Source organism: Pristiophorus japonicus, chromosome 18 (genome assembly GCF_044704955.1).
Source record: "Pristiophorus japonicus isolate sPriJap1 chromosome 18, sPriJap1.hap1, whole genome shotgun sequence".
NCBI classification, from domain to species: domain Eukaryota; kingdom Metazoa; phylum Chordata; class Chondrichthyes; family Pristiophoridae; genus Pristiophorus; species Pristiophorus japonicus.
In genome coordinates, this window is record NC_091994.1 from 21,813,822 (window position 1) to 21,830,069 (window position 16,248).

The window sequence follows — 16,248 nt, forward strand, 5'->3', positions numbered from 1 at the left end:
GGACAGAGTGGAGGTCAGATCTGGGGCAATTGAGGCCTGTATGGCTCTATTACTCATTGGGCCGAAATTCAGGCCCGCCAGAAACCTGGCGCACTTACCGTTTTTTAAGTGTTTTCACCGCCGGGTAGGATGTGGTCGACTCTTGATCGATATTCAGCTCTTTTTCGTTTTTTAAACATCGGCCGGGAAGTCGATCGTAATGGGGGCGGAAGTGCAGCGGTAAGTGCTGGTGAGGGGCGGAGTCACGCAGCAGCGGAGCGGTGGTGATGTCATTGCGCGTCTGCATCACCCAGTATCTCCCCTCCTTTAAAGGGGAGAGAATCGGCAGTTACTGAGGTTCGGCCCACTGGGCCACCAGGGAGGGTTTCGGCCAGATCAGCAGTCTGTTGGCGGCCAGGCCGAACCCGGGGAGACAGTAGACCAGCCGACATGGAAGTCGGCCGGCAAAAAAAATAAAATGGCAGCTGCGGCATTGGGCCCTTGCCTTTAATGACCGCCGCACAGCCAGGGCTCACAGAGAGAATACAAGGTGCACCACTCGGCGGGCATTAGATTTTTCGGGCTGAATTTTGAGGAAGGTGGGGGGTCCCGGTGGTGAGCGCACTGATGATGCACTCACGGCCGCTCGGCAGTGGCAGGGCGGAAGTGCGCTCTGCCAGGAACCCCGCCCCCTGCTGAATTTGGCTGGCGCAATTCGGTGGTAATGGGCTTAATCGGGACCCTGAATTTCGGCACCGGTGTCTTAACAAGCTGAACCATTGGGGGAGCCCTAAGGACAGCAAACGGGTAAATCCATGGAAAATACAGTGACAAGCAGTAAAGCTTTAGTGAGACCAACACATGGATTATTGTGTCCAAATATTATTACCTTACTTCTAAAAAGATATTTATGCATCAGAAAGGATTCAGAAATGAAAAAACAAGGATGATTCCAGGATTCAGATCATTGAACTATGAAGGGTTCGAAAACTAACTCTATTCTCATTGCAGAAAATAAGATTACAAAGGAACTCCAGAGATTTTTTTTTAAAATACCAGTAATTATTAAAATGGCCAAGTTTTTTTTAAATGAAAATGAACATCTGAATATTCATCTCAATTTTCATTTCAGAAAAAAATTCTAATTTAATCTACAACAACAACAATTTGTATTTATATAGCACCTTTAACGTAGTGAAACGTCCCAAGGCGCTTCACAGGAGTATTAAGACATAAAAAATTTGACACCAAGCCGTATAAGTAGAAATTAGCGCAGGTGACCAAATGTTTGGTCAAAGAGGTATGTTTTAATCTATAGAAGAAAGCAGTCAACCTGGTGCCTTGAAATTCACTTTTAGCACAAATGTAGAAATTTTAAAAAGCTCTTTGATATATGAGAAAATTCTACTGTGCAAAACATTACTAATTTTAACTTTCATTTTTATACCATTTTTCAGAGTTGACATATGCGTTGCTCAGAAGATGAATTTAATGTCGGTACAATCAATAGAGCGATAAGTTGAGGACAGGCATTGAAAATGGGGTAAAGGGTCAGATACTTTTCAAAACTTCAAGCAGACACGTCAATGTAAGATAAAAGTAATGAACATTGTCACTGGTTTAAATGGAGAGACCTTTGAAAATAGAATGACTGGAAAAATATATAATTAGTGTAGTTTCTCTTTTCTGCCAGTTGATGGCAGTGCAGCCTGCAATCCAAGCTGACTAAAGACACCAGGCATCATCATAGGCAGTCCTTCGAAATCGAGGAAGACTTGCTTCCACTCTAAAAGAGAGTTCTCAGGTGGCTGTACAGTCCAATACGGGAATTACAGTCTCTGTCACAGGTGGGACAAACAGTCGTTGAAGGAAAGAGTGGGTGGGACTGGTTTACCGCGCGCTCTTTCCGCTGCCTGCGCTTGTTTTCTGCATGCTCTTGGCGACGAGACTCGAGGTGCTCAGCGCCCTCCCGGATGCTCTTCTTCCACTTAGGGCGGTCTTTGGCTTCAGAGGTTCCCAGGTGTCGGTGGGGATGTTGTACTTAATCAAGGATGCTTTGAGGGTGTCCTGGAAACGTTTCCTCTGTCCACCTGGGGCTCGCTTTCCATGTAGGAGTTCCGAGTAGAGCGCTTGCTTTGGGAGTCTTGTGTCGGGCATGCGATCAATGTGGCCTGCCTAACGGAGCTGGATCTAGTGTGGTCAGTGCTTCGATGCTGGAGTTGTTGGCCTGTTCGAGAACACTGACGTTGGTGCGTCTGTCCTCCCAAGGGATTTGCAGATCTTGTGGAGACATCAATGGTGGTACTTCTCCAGCGATTTGAGGACTGCATATGGTCCACATCTCTGAACCATACAGGAGGGCGGGTATAACTACAGCCCGGTAGACCATGAGCTTGGTGGCGGATTTGAGGGCCTGGTCTTCGAACACTCTTCCTCAGGTGGCCGAAGCAGTGCCGCAGAAAAATCAACGCCGGGGCACTCAAAGACCCAGCTAAGAGCCCTATACAGCCAGCACCTCACTGGTAACCTGGCGACCCCGATGACCCCGAGACGCAAAGTGCCCACAGCACTTGGTCTGCCCTCCAGGCCACCATAACCAGTGCCTGCGAAGAGACGCTCGGTTACTCAACCAGGAAACACCAGGACTGGTTTGATGAGAATGACCAGGAGATCCGAGAGCTAATAAACCGCAAGCGCAGGGCATTTCTGAACCTAAAACAACAACCCAACTCGGGAGCAGCAAAGCAGCTTTACAGACGGCTTAAGGCCGAGGTCCAACAAAAAACCCACGACCTGAAGAATAAATGGTGGGTGGAGAAAGCACAGGAGATCCAGCAGCTGGCCGACAGCCATGATGTGCGAGGATTAGGCAGCATTCAAGTTCATCTACGGTCCAAGCACCCAAGGCCCTCCTCACTGCTGGCCAAGAACGGGGAGACACTCATCAAGGACACCGAGGCAGTCAGGACCCACTGGAAGGAACACGTCGAAGATCTCCTTAAGCGAGACTCTGCCTTTGACACAAGTGTCCTCGACTCGAGGCACCTGTGGGGCTGTAAGGACACTTTCCTCTTCTTCTTCTTAGGCAGTCCCTCGTATCGAGGATGATTTGCTTCCACACCAAAAAGGGGATGAGTTCACAGGTGTTTCAATGAGGGACCTGAAATTCCAGGTCCTGAACTACAGGCCTGCAATGTTCATCTAAGAATGAAAGACTTACATTTATATAGTGCCTTTCACGACCACCGGACGTCTCAAAGCGCTTTACAGCCAATGAAGTACTTTTGGAGTCTAGTCACTGTTGTAATGTAGAAAATGCAGCAGCTAATTTGTGCACAAGCAAGCTTTCACAACAGCAATGTGATAATGGCCAGATTATGGGCTAAACTTTCCAAAGGGATCGCCCAGTTACCATCCATTTAACCGCAGAGATTGGGTTTAATGCCCATATTTGATTAAAAATGGAAATTAACACTCAATTAGCGCCTATTTATCGTCGGCATAACTTTCGGCATAATGTTAACGCCAGCAATTAGCTAAACTGCGCCCCCATATTTTAAAAAAAAAATCTGATGTCATCACTCGTGCACCACCCAGAATACTGTTTATAATGGAGAAAGTTACGCCCAAATACCGCCCAGATTATCGCTGAGTGTTACTTTCAGCATCTCACCCATATACTGCCCAAATGATCGCTCGCCCAAAAAGACGCTCAAGAAAAGCTACACTCACTTGAGCTTAACCCAGCGCTATGGACGCCATTTTGTAATTCGGAGGACTTTGCAAAAAAGACTGCTTCAAGTTCATGGGAGCTTTGATGTAATTCGTGAGTGCCCGTTGAGATCAAGTTTACTGCGGCACTTTCCTTCTATGCATCGGGCTCCTTTCAGGCCTCAGCTGGTGACATTTGCGGTATCTCTCAGCACGCCACACATTGCTGCATTTGACAGGTGACTGAAGCCCTTTACGCTCGCAGGATGGACTTTATAAACTTCCCTATGACCAGGGAGGCACAGATTGAGAGCGCTTTGGGTTTCTCGAGAATAGCAAACTTCCCCAAGGTGCAGGGAGCAATAGACTGTACGCACAGCGCCCTGCAACCACCTTTTCAGGTTGCAGAGGTGTTTCGGAACCAAAAGGGATTTCACTCCATGAATGTGCAACTCATTGTTGACCACAAGCAAATAATAATGGCAGTAAATGCAACATTTCCAGGGAGCATCCATGACGCGCACATCTTGCGTGAGAACACTGTCTCTGACCTGTTTAAGAGTCAGTCACATGATTGGATGCTGGGGGATAAAGGATATGGCCTTGCCAACTGGCTCATGACCCCCCCCCTGCGTAAGCCCCAGACAGAAGCCGAGAAGCACTACGATGAAAGCCACGTAGCCATACGCAATATTGTCGAAAAGACAATTGGAGTACTTAAGCAGCGCTTCAGATGCCTGGACCACTCAGAAGGTGGCTTACAATACAACCCTGAGCAGGTCGCTCAGTTCATTGTGGTGTGCTGCATGTTGCATAGCTTAGCTATCAGGAGGGGACAAGAATTGCCAGGTGGGACCGCCGGTCCACCTCAGGAGAGAGGGGAGGCGGAAGAGGAGGATGAGGAGGTGGACGAGGACCTCGGGGAGGACAATCAGGCTGGCATTGAAACCATGCCCCCACCCCACCCTAGAATGCAGGGAAAGCCCCGTGGCAGTTACGCAGCTGCAAGACTGTTGTGTCCGCAGCTCATAAATGAACGCTTTGCGTGAACTTACGTTGGTGACCATTACAGTTGTGTTATGTTACGTTTCATCTTTGCCTGGCCTGGCCTCACCATTGTTTGCAAACTTTGTATTTACGTTTAACGTTTCTGTTATTGGAAGACACTGCACAACAATGTTAAGGTAAAAACATTTTTTTTAATGTATACAAAAGTTTAAAAGAATTTTTTTTTAACAATAAACACCCATCTACCTCCCACCCCCACCCCAACAGTGAAATTTTAAAAAATGACAATAACAACCTTAACAACAGCATAATATATAACAGTATAACAACAACAACAACAGCAAACTTTCAAAAACAATTATAAATATAACGAACACCCACCCACCCGTCAACAAATTTATTAATAACAAGAGTAACAAGAGTACAAAAACAAACATTTCCCCCCCTGTCCTACTTGCGGCCACGCCTCACCTTGCCTTTACCCCCCCTGGTCTGAACACCACCTCTCCCCCTTGTACCCACAACAAGCCACCTTGTAGCAGGGCACCTCGAGTGCTGATGCTGTGTGGGGGCTGACGGCAGAGTCAAAGGTGGGGCTGGAGAAGATGGAGAGGACGTTTCCAAAGAAACATCCCCTGAGTCAGAAGCAACTGCTTCCTTCTGACTCTCATCCGTCGGCGGCAATGTCGATACAGCACCTTGGGGGTGCAGTGCCTTATTCTGAGACCACAGGCTGCCATGTGGCATCCATGGACTCGGCTATTCTCTCCATCACCGCTAACATCCACGACATCTCCTGCGAAACTATCGCGGTCAGAGCGGCAACGCGCCCAGTTAACCTGGCCATTGCCTGGAGCAGCTCTCGACCAATGTCGACGCTCGTCCTAGACAGTTGCACCATGTCCATGCTGACATCTGCCGGTCTTGGAGCAATCCGACCTTGCCGAACCAACCTCTGCGGGGTCGGCGCAGGCATTGAACCACTCTGGGGTGCCCTGCTGCAAGGAGCTTGATCCCGCTGCTTCCTCGGTGGCCGCAGGAACATTTGAGGACCCCGCTGAAGGCTCTTCCTCCACCCCCTCACTGTCCTCGATGGACAAGAGGACCTGCACCAATAGAGGAGAGGCTCTTGCTTCCTCGCCTCCAGATGCAGCCTGCAGAACCTGTAAAGCCTGGTAAGCCTGGAGAGCCTGGGTAGCCTGGTGACCTAGAAAACATAAATGAGGTTAGTAGCAGAGAAGGGGATGTCAGGGTGACATGAGAATGCTTACGATGCAAATTCATATGTATGAGGAGCAACACTACTTCTATAAATATCACTGACAGACTTCACATATAATTAACATCATGATAGTACAGAATCTGCATTGCATTACAATGATATTTCATGTGCCCATCATTAATTACATAACATTACATTAATCATATGTTGTACTGAAATGGCATTAAATTATTTTAAATCACCAATGGTTTATACATTACTCACGTGGCACAAGAACAGGTTCAGCACCACCACGGGTGGTCGACCGATTGTGGACCCCACTAAAGCCAACGCCCGCTCCTCGAGGTCGGTCAATTCGCAGAGGTGTGCCGGTCCTTCTCCAGTCCGCCTCGGCTCGGCCCAGTTTTTCGACAGTTTCTTCTGCAAAGGTGATAAGAGCATGGCATAAGCTCATTGCCTAGGTACTATCACAGATATTAATAGATACTATTACTATTACACAACACACAAAACAACACACAGAACGCACAGATAATCTCCAAATAGTCATCGCCCTTGCTATTCATCATTAACGTTATATGCTAATACGCTTTGTATGCAATTGAATGCATGGTTATATCTACAGTCTGAGAATAAATTTAATAAGATCGAGGTTAGGAACTAACGTATGACACCTAGATTACTAGCCTAATTACAACCCAGCAGATCTACATTTGAATTAATGAGTCATTGCATCATTACAATTTATAAATTTAATAAATTTAATATTTACTCTTCCGGAACCAACAAGGTCGTTCCAGCGCTTGTGGCACTGGTTCAGCTCACAGACATCATGTGCCACCGACGAGACCACTTCGGCAATCTCCACCCATATACGTTGGTAAACCCTAGGGCATGGTTTCTCACGACCATCCCGGGTCAATTGGGCCCAACGACTTTCTACCTCTTGTATGAGGACAGCATTGGCCTCCTCAAAATAACGCTTTGTGCGCCTTCTACCATCCATCTCCTCTCCCACCTTACCCAGATCACTCCCTTCAACCATCTCCTCCACCTTTATACGACATCAGCCATCACCTCACCTACATGCTCCATTATACGTTTAGTCAAAAAATCTAATAATCTCTATCGATCTCTATTAATCTCCAAACCAGCTTTCCACCAACAACCACACTCCCCTGTCTCTCTCCCTCTCGCTCCGTTCTGCGCATGTGCAGATGACCCCTGACCTCCCGAATCGCAGGAAAAGTTAATCACCAAAAAAAAACACGCATGTGCAGAACGGCCGTTGCTATGGATGTCGGCCTTGCACGATGGAATAAATCGCTAATGCCAAAATTAAAAAGTGGAAACTAGTGGGTTTTAAAATGGGCGATATTCCGGCGATCCCGAAAAATAATATTATCACTAACCCTGGAAATATCGCCCAGATATAGACCACGATGCAAAATCTAGCCCAAACTGTTTATTTATTATGTTGATTGAGGAATAAATATTGGCCAGGACACCAGGGATAATTCCCCTGCTCTTCTTCAAAATAGTGCCATGGGATCTTTTACATTCACTTGAGAGGACAGATGGGGCCTCGGTTTAATGTCTCATCCAAAAGACCGCACCTCCGACAGTGCAGTGCTTCCTCAGTACTGGAGTGTCAGCCTAGATCTTTTTTATGCTCATTTCCTTGAAGTGGGACTTGAACCCACAACCTTCTGACTCAGAGGCGAGAGTGTCAGCCACTGAGTCACAGCTGACACTGTCTAGCACTATATACTGCTCCATTTCTAATGCCCTTCAATCATTCTTTTTGTAAAATATTCATCCAGTTTCCTCTTGAGTGTAAGCAGTATAAAACAATTATGCTCTCTTCTATCTGAGGCTATCATTTGTATGTTCCATCTTTTACTTTTAATAATGAACAGTTTAAAAGCTGTCTGCAACCTCGGCATCCTATTTGACCCTGAGCTGAGCTTCCGACCCCATCACTAAGACCCCCTACTTTCACTTCTGTAATATTGCCCGCCTTTGCTCCTGCCTCAGCCTGTCTGCTGCTGAAACGCTCATCCGTGCCTTTGTTACCTCCAACAACTCAACTATTCCAATGTTCTCCTGGATGCCCTCCCATCTTCCACCCTCCATAAACTTTGAACTCATCCAAAATTCAGCTGCCCGCATCCTAACTAGCACCAAGTTCCGTTATCCCATCACCTCAGTGCTCGCTGACCTATATTGGCTCCACTTCGATTTTAAAATTCTCATCCTTGTGTTCAAATCCCTCCATGGCCTCACCCCTTCCTATCTCTGTAACCTCCTCCAGCCCAACAACCCTCCAAGAACTCTGTGTTCCTCCAACACTGGCCTCGTGCACATCCCGATTTCCTTCGACCCACCATTGGCGGCCGTGCCTTCAGTTGTCCAGGCCATAAGCTTTGGAATTCCCTCCCTAAACCTCTCTGCCTCCCTACCTCTCTGTCTCCTCCTTCAAGCGGTTCCTTAAAAGTTACCTCTTTGTCTAAACTTTTAGTTGTGTCCTAATATCTCCTTAAGTGGCTCAGTGCCAAATTTTGTTTGATAACGCTCCTGTGAAGCACCCTGGGACATTTTAGTACATTAAAGGTGTTATATAAATGGAAGTTGTTGTTTGCTATCGGTATGTTTTGTATTTCTGAGCCTTGTGTTGGTATGTGGCTTGAGTGCAATACAATGACTGACTTCAGCCAATATCTGAAGTGCTATGCTTTATTGGTGTAATGGTGCATGCAGTGTAAGTATGGTCAGTGTTGCTGCCCCTTTGTGCTGTGTGAACGTGTGTTTTTCTAAACTCCTGAAGTTCTCCTCAGTGATCCCTAAATGAAGAATTCGATATGACAGATGACCCTGTGGTGACCTTGGACTCAGAGGGTCAACCACTGCCCTGTGCAAGTACTCTCGAGGGCCTGCATCAGCAACGGAACCATGCTGTGATATACTCAAAGAAAAGAAAGAAAAACTTGCATTTATCATCATCATCATCATAGGCAGTCCCTCGAAATCGAGGAAGACTTGCTTCCACTCTAAACATGAGTTTGTAAGTGACTGAACAGTCCAATATGGGAATTACAGTCCCTGTCACAGGTGGGACAGACAGGCATTGAAGGAAAGGATGGGTAGGACTGGTTTGCCGCACACTCCTTCTGTTGCCTGCGCTTGATTTCTGCATGCTCTCGGCGATGAGACTTGAGGTGCTCAGCATCCTCCCGGATGCACTTCCTCCACTTAGGGTGGCCTTTGGCCAGGGACTCCCAGGTGTCACTGGGGATGTTGCATTTTATCAATGAGGCTTTGAGGGTTTCCTTGAAAGATTTTGTCTGCCGACCTTGGGCTCGCTTGCCGTGTAGGAGTTCCAAGTAGAGCGCTTGCTTTGGGAGTCTTGTGTCAGGTATGTGAAAAATGTGGCCCGCCCAATGGAGCTGGTCGAGTGTGGTCAGTGCTTCGATGCTGGGGATGTTGGCCTGGTCAAGGACGCTAACTTTGGTGCGTCTGTCCTCCCAGGGGATTTGCAGGATCTTGCGGAGACATCGTTGGTGGTATTTCTCCAGCGATTTGAGGTGTCTACTCTATATGGTCCACGTCTCTGAGCCGTACAGGAAGGCAGAAGTAGAGGAGCAACACAACAGGGTGCTGGGATGGGTATTGTCTCAATGCAATTAATGAAAGATACAGCCTGAAACTTTCTTGTTCCCCAGATGAGGATGTGAAGTAACTGCGCCAACAATCAGTCCAGAGGAAATCGAGTGAAAACCCTAATCTTATGTTCAATGTGGATACATAAGAACATAAGAACAGAAGAATTAGGAACAGGAGTAGGCCATCTAGCCCCTCGAGCCTGCTCCGCCATTCAAAAAGATCATGGCTGATCGAGCCGTGGACTCAGCTCCACTTACCCGCCCGCTCCCCGTAACCCTTAATTCCCTTATTGGTTAAAAATCTATCTATCTGTGATTTGAATACATTCAATGAGCTAGCCTCAACTGCTTCCTTGGGCAGAGAATTCCACAGATTCACAACCCTCTGGGAGAAGAAATTCCTTCTCAACTCGGTTTTAAATTGGCTCCCCTGTATTTTGAGGCTGTGCCCCCTAGTTCTAGTCTCCCCGACCAGTGGAAACAACCTCTCTGCCTCTATCTTGTCTATCCCTTTCATTATTTTTAATGTTTCTATAAGATCACCCCTCATCCTTCTGAACTCCAACGAGTAAAGACCCAGTCTACTCAATCTATCATCATAAGGTAACCCCCTCATCTCCGGAATCAGCCTAGTGAATCGTCTCTGTACCCCCTCCAAGGCTAGTATATCTTTCCTTAAGTAAGGTGACCAAAACTGCACGCAGAACTCCAGATGCGGCCTCACCAATACCCTGTACAGTTGCAGCAGGACCTCCCTGCTTTTGTACTCCATCCCTCTCGCAATGAAGGCCAACATTCCATTCGCCTTCCTGATTATCTGCTGCAGCTGCAAACTAACTTTTTGGGATTCATGCACAAGGACCCCCAGGTCCCTCTGCACTGCAGCATGTTGTAATTTCTCCCCATTCAAATAATATTCCCTTTTACTGTTTTTTTCCCCAAGGTGGATGACCTCACATTTTCCGACATTGTATTCCATCTGCCAAACCTTAGCCCATTCGCTTAACCTATTCAAATCTCTTTGCAGCCTCTCTGTGTCCTCTACACAACCCGCTTTCCCACTAATCTTTGTGTCATCTGCAAATTTTGTTACACTACATTCTGTCCCCTCTTCCAGGTCATCTATGTATATTGTAAACAGTTGTGGTCCCAGCACCGATCCCTGTGGCACACCACTAACCACCGATTTCCAACCCGAAAAGGACCCATTTATCCCGACTCTCTGCTTTCTGTTAGCCAGCCAATTCTCGATCCATGCTAATACATTTCCTCTGACTCCGCGTATCTTTATCTTCTGCAGTAACCTTTTGTGTGGCACCTTATCGAATGTCTTTTGGAAATCTAAATACACCACATCCATCGGTACGCCTCTATCCACCATGCTCATTATATCCTCAAAGAATTCCAGTAAATTAGTTAAACATGATTTCCCCTTCATGAATCCATGTTGCATCTGCTTGATTGCACTATTCCTATCTAGATGTCCCGCTATTTCTTCCTTAATGATAGCTTCAAGCATTTTCCCCACTACAGATGTTAAACTAACCGGCCGAAAGTTACCTGTCTTTTGTCTGCCCCCTTTTTTAAACAGAGGCGTTACATTAGCTGCTTTCCAATCCGCTGGTACCTCCCCAGAGTCCAGAGAATTTTGGTAGATTATAACAAATGCATCTGCTCTAACTTCTGCATCTCTTTTAATACCCTGGGATGTATTTCATCAGGATCAGGGGACTTGTCTACCTTGAGTCCCATTAGCCTGTCCAGCACTACCCCCCCTAGTGATAGTGATTGTCTCAAGGTCCTCCCTTCCCACATGGTCCTCCCTTCCCACATACCTCACGGTTCTATAACATGGACCTGGCTGTGTAATATTTAATTCACGAGTGTATCCTATAGACTCAGCTTCTCTCATTGTATAAACACAGAATCACCTCCGCTGCTGAGCAATGTTCCCTGTAAGCTGCGCTTTGTTCTGTGTGGCCTGTTTCTTTTACTGCGCGGTCCCTTTAAATGTTTGTGCATGTGCAGTATTTACATTGGAAAAAGCGATGAGCGGCCTGCATGGAATCTTTCACATTACAACAGTGACTACACTTCAAAAAGTACTTAATTGGCTGTAAAGCACTTTGGGACATTCAGTGGTTATGAAAGGTGCTATATAAATGCAAGTTTTTTCTTTATTATGGCCGCGCAGCTTAGAGGGAACATTGCTGCTGTGTATTTGGAGGGTCACTTTTGCCCACGATGTAATGTATGCTCACAGGTTTGTAAAGCTGTTGCATTGTGAGTGGCTTAGCCAGTCATGTGATGTTCACAAGACTCAATAAAACCCCAGCCCGTTGGGTCTAGGTCATCTGCTATGACGTATGCAGTTGTGAGCCTAATGGATGAACTGGTAATGTGTAGTGTGATTGTTAAACCTTTGTTAACAAACCAACTAGTTCTTAATAGCAATGTATTGCTATGAATTCTTAAGCAAAACACCCATGAAGCAAACACATTACACAAGGATTCATGGCCCGCAAGCTGTCAATGTTTTCAGGAGAGGAAGAAAATTCAACAGAAAAAAAGGTTAAAAATTCATCTGAGTTCATGTAAAATTATGTGTCATTGTTACATGGAAGATTATGCAGATATACAGATATACATTGATTGTTTTGCAAGTTGATCATAGGCCATGCTACGGGGGTTGTGGGAAGGAAGGCCAAGTTGAGACACATTATTTACTAGATTTAAAAAAATGATTTCCTGGAATGTGGGGGTCGCTAGCAAGGCCAGCATTTATTGCCCATCCCTAATTGCCCTTGAGAAGGTGGTGGTGAGCCGCCTTCTTGAACCACTACAGTCCGTGTGGTAAAGGTACTCCCACAGTGCTGTTAGGGAGGGAGTTCCAGGATTTTGACCCAGTGACGATGGTGATATATTTCCAAGTCAGGATGATGTGTGACTTGGAGGAGAGTGTGGAGGTGGTGGTGTTCCCATGCGCCTGCTGCCCTTGTCCTTCTAGGTGGTAGAGGTCGCAGGTTTGAGAGGTGCTGCCGAAGAAGCCTTAGTGAGTTGCTGCAGTGGCGCTTGTAGATGGTACACACTGCAACCACGGTGCGCCAGTGGTGGAGGGAGTGAATGTTTAAGGTGGTGGATGGGGTGCGAATCAAGCGGCTGCTTTGTCCTGGATGCTGTCGAGCTTCTTGAGTGTTGTTAGAGCTGCACTCATACAGGCAAGTGGAGAGTATTCCATCACACTCCTGACTTGTGCCTTGTAGATGATGGGAAAGCTTTGAGGAGTCAGGAGATGAGACACTCACCGCAGAATACACAGCCTCTGACCTGCTCTTGTAGCCACAGTATTTATGTGGTTGGTCCAGTTAAGTTAAGCATTAAGTGTGGTTTGGGTATTTAGTGGTTGGAACAGGGGACTGGGGAATTGGCAGTTTTTTTTATTCCTTCTGTGTTTTAACTGGAACAATCCATGTCACTACTATATCCTGCAGTTTGAGTAAATTACTCTTTTACGGTTTTAGGAACATCGGAATAGGAGGAGGCCATTCAGCCCCTTTCCCTGTTCCGCCATGGATCATGGCTGATCTGTATCTTAACTCCATCTACTCGATTTGGTTCCGTAACTCTAATACTCTTGCCCAACAAAAATATATCCATCTCCGTTTTGAAATTTTCAATTGATCCTCAGCCCCAACAGCTTTTTGGGAGAGAGAGTTCCAGATTTCACTGCCCTTTGTGTGAAGAAAAGCTTCCTGCATCATCCCTGAATGACCTCGCTCTAATTTTAAGGCTACGGCCCCATGTTCTGAGGAAATAGTTGCTCTCTCTCTACCCTATCAATTCATTTGACCATCTAAAACACCTCAATTGGATTGTGCCTTAATCTTCTATATTCAAGGGATTACTAGCCTAGTCTATGCAACCTGTCCTCATAATTTAACCCTTTTAGCCCCGGTATCATTTACATATATTTAATTGTCAGGAAATGAGTTTAACTTCAATCTTCACTGGGTTTGAGAGGGAGCTGATAGGACTAGGAGCACATAGAGCAAGCCAGGATCTAGGCGAATTTAGGGAAGGACTACAATGTAATTGGGCAGGATTTTGTTTTGCCGTAGCATGATCGGAGAGAATTGTATTGGTGGAACACAACCGGAGAAAGAATTTTGGAGGAAACGTTTGCACAATATGATTAGTGAGCAGTGAAGGCAACTAATTAGAAAGGAGAAACACAGGCTGTGAAATTTGGAGGCTCAGTGCCACCCGTAAAGGCTGGTTTTGCTGAAAAAAAGGCGCCTGACTTCTGCCCGCTTCCAGCGTGGAACATGGGGGCCGCTATTTTAGGGAGGTCGTTAGTGCTACCGTTGCCTGCATTCGCCGGCCACAGGTAAATATGCAGATCGTGACGTCAATCAGCATGCAATGCCTGAATTGCCACACAACTGTGATTTGGACATTGGCGCTCCGGATACCGCGCTCTCCAAACCACGCACGGAAGAACGTGCGTGCAGCCAGTGCTTCTTTAACGGACACACACATCTTTCAGATTTTAACTTTTGGACTTTTCTTTTACGTATCAGAGTTGCAATACATTTTTAAAGTTGTGAAAGTGTGCAGGGAGTACAGGGAGTGCAAAAATAGGCAGGCTGCTTATTTTTAAATGATTAAAAAAAAAATTTTGCTCAAAAGGCAGTTCAGCTTTAAGGGCTAGAGGCTGCCTTGAAAATGAACAGCCCAGCTTTAAGGAAAGGCAGCCTCACTCTAGCAACAGGAGCTTGGGCCTCCTGCTGAGCACACAGCCCATCAGCAGCGTGATCGTCATGGGTTGTGCACTACAATCATTTAAATTAGCAGCACCAATTGACGTGGCATCTGGGCTCTGTGAATGGGCGTGGGCATATCTCGCATTGTGGTGCCTGTGCCCGTTCTTTTGCGTTATCGAATTTCCCGGCCACAGAGACTTAGCTAATAGGGGAGAAAATCAGTTTATCCAATGAGGAAGAAGAAAACTGATAGACAGACTCAATGGTCACAGTGGAGATGACAGTCACAAGATTTTCCAGAAATTTTATTCTAAGAATTTGTACAAAGCTAGAAGATTACAGGAAATAAAATGAACTATTACTTTATGTCAAATAGATTGTCTTTGCTAACTGCACGGAACGCTCCCTTTACAACATAAAATAAGGAACATTAAATCAAAATCTCACTAACTATAAATTGCCAATTCAATCATACCATAATTAATCACTGGAGGGCACTATACAATATGGTCCTAATGCGATAATGTATGAAACAAAATGAAATACAGGGACTCCGCGTAGAGTTCAATTAGGTTTGCATATCCAGACCTTCAAATTCTATTATATTTGTGCAACATGAATCATGTTAAAATAATTAATTTTGTCAGCATTATATATATATTATTAATACAGTTCATTATTTTATCTTGGTCCTTCGGGACTGCACCGTGATGTGATGGGATGATGCTGAGAGTTATGCTGGTGGGAGTATAACTGTTATATAGGCAAATGCAGTAGCCAATTTTACACACAGCTAGGTCCCACAAAGCAGCAACTGAGATATATGACCATTTGATCTGTGGTGTAATCTTGTGCAGACACTGTTATGAGAGGATGATTTTAAAACCAATCCACAAGCACCACTTGTAAAAGGAACACAGTTAGTTTGAAAGCTAGATTTGAGAAAGTAGGTTAAGATAGAGATGTCCAAACTATTTGTCCTCATGGCATGTATAAATGTGTACCAGGGAGCCTGTGGGCTGCATTTAAATACCATCCATATTCCTATTAGATTGTAAAAGTCTCAACTTGCAGATACTAATAGATCTTGGTGTTCCACTTTTGGGCATATATACCATAGATTTAAAGTAATTGGTAGGCGGTTTAAAGGGGATTTGAGGGGACATTTCTTCATCCAGAGGATGGTGGGGATCTGCAACTCACTGCCTGAAAGGGTGGTAGAGGCAGAAACCCTCACCATATTTTAAAAGTACTTGGATGTGCACTTGAAATGCCGCAACCTACAGGGCTACGGACCAAGAGCTGGAAAGTGGGATTATTCTGGATAGCTCTTTTTTGGCCGGCATGGACACGATGGGCCGAAATGGCCTCCTTCCATTCTGTAAATTTCTATGATTCGATTCTATAATTCTATACCAATGAGACAACTGTGCTAGGATTAGCCCCTTTCCAAACTTCCACAAAATTCATCAGGATGAATGAAGGAATAGGAATGTAAGTGCAAGGACTGAGCTGCCTATGCTTTGAAGTGGGGGTGGGGGGGTGGGGGGTTGCCAGGGTTTGCAGTTTGGATATCCCTGGGTTAGAAGATACTACAGTCTGGTCCAGTTGGTGTTACCCATCTATATTGCTTCTCACCAACATTATGAGCAAATTTTGGTTCCTTCTCTCTCATTTACATCTTTAGCTTTCCTTATATTTTGAAATGTTCGAGTGTTGTTCCCCTCCCTCTATTTATTTAGATACAGCTGGATTATCTTTCTCCTCCTGTTGTACTCTTGTCCACTTGTCTTCTAGGTTGATCCCTGGGGTGAGAGGGTTGTCCTATGAAGAGAGATTGAGTAGATTGTGCCTATACTTTCTGGAGTTTAGAAGAATGAGAGGTGATCTCATTGAAACATAT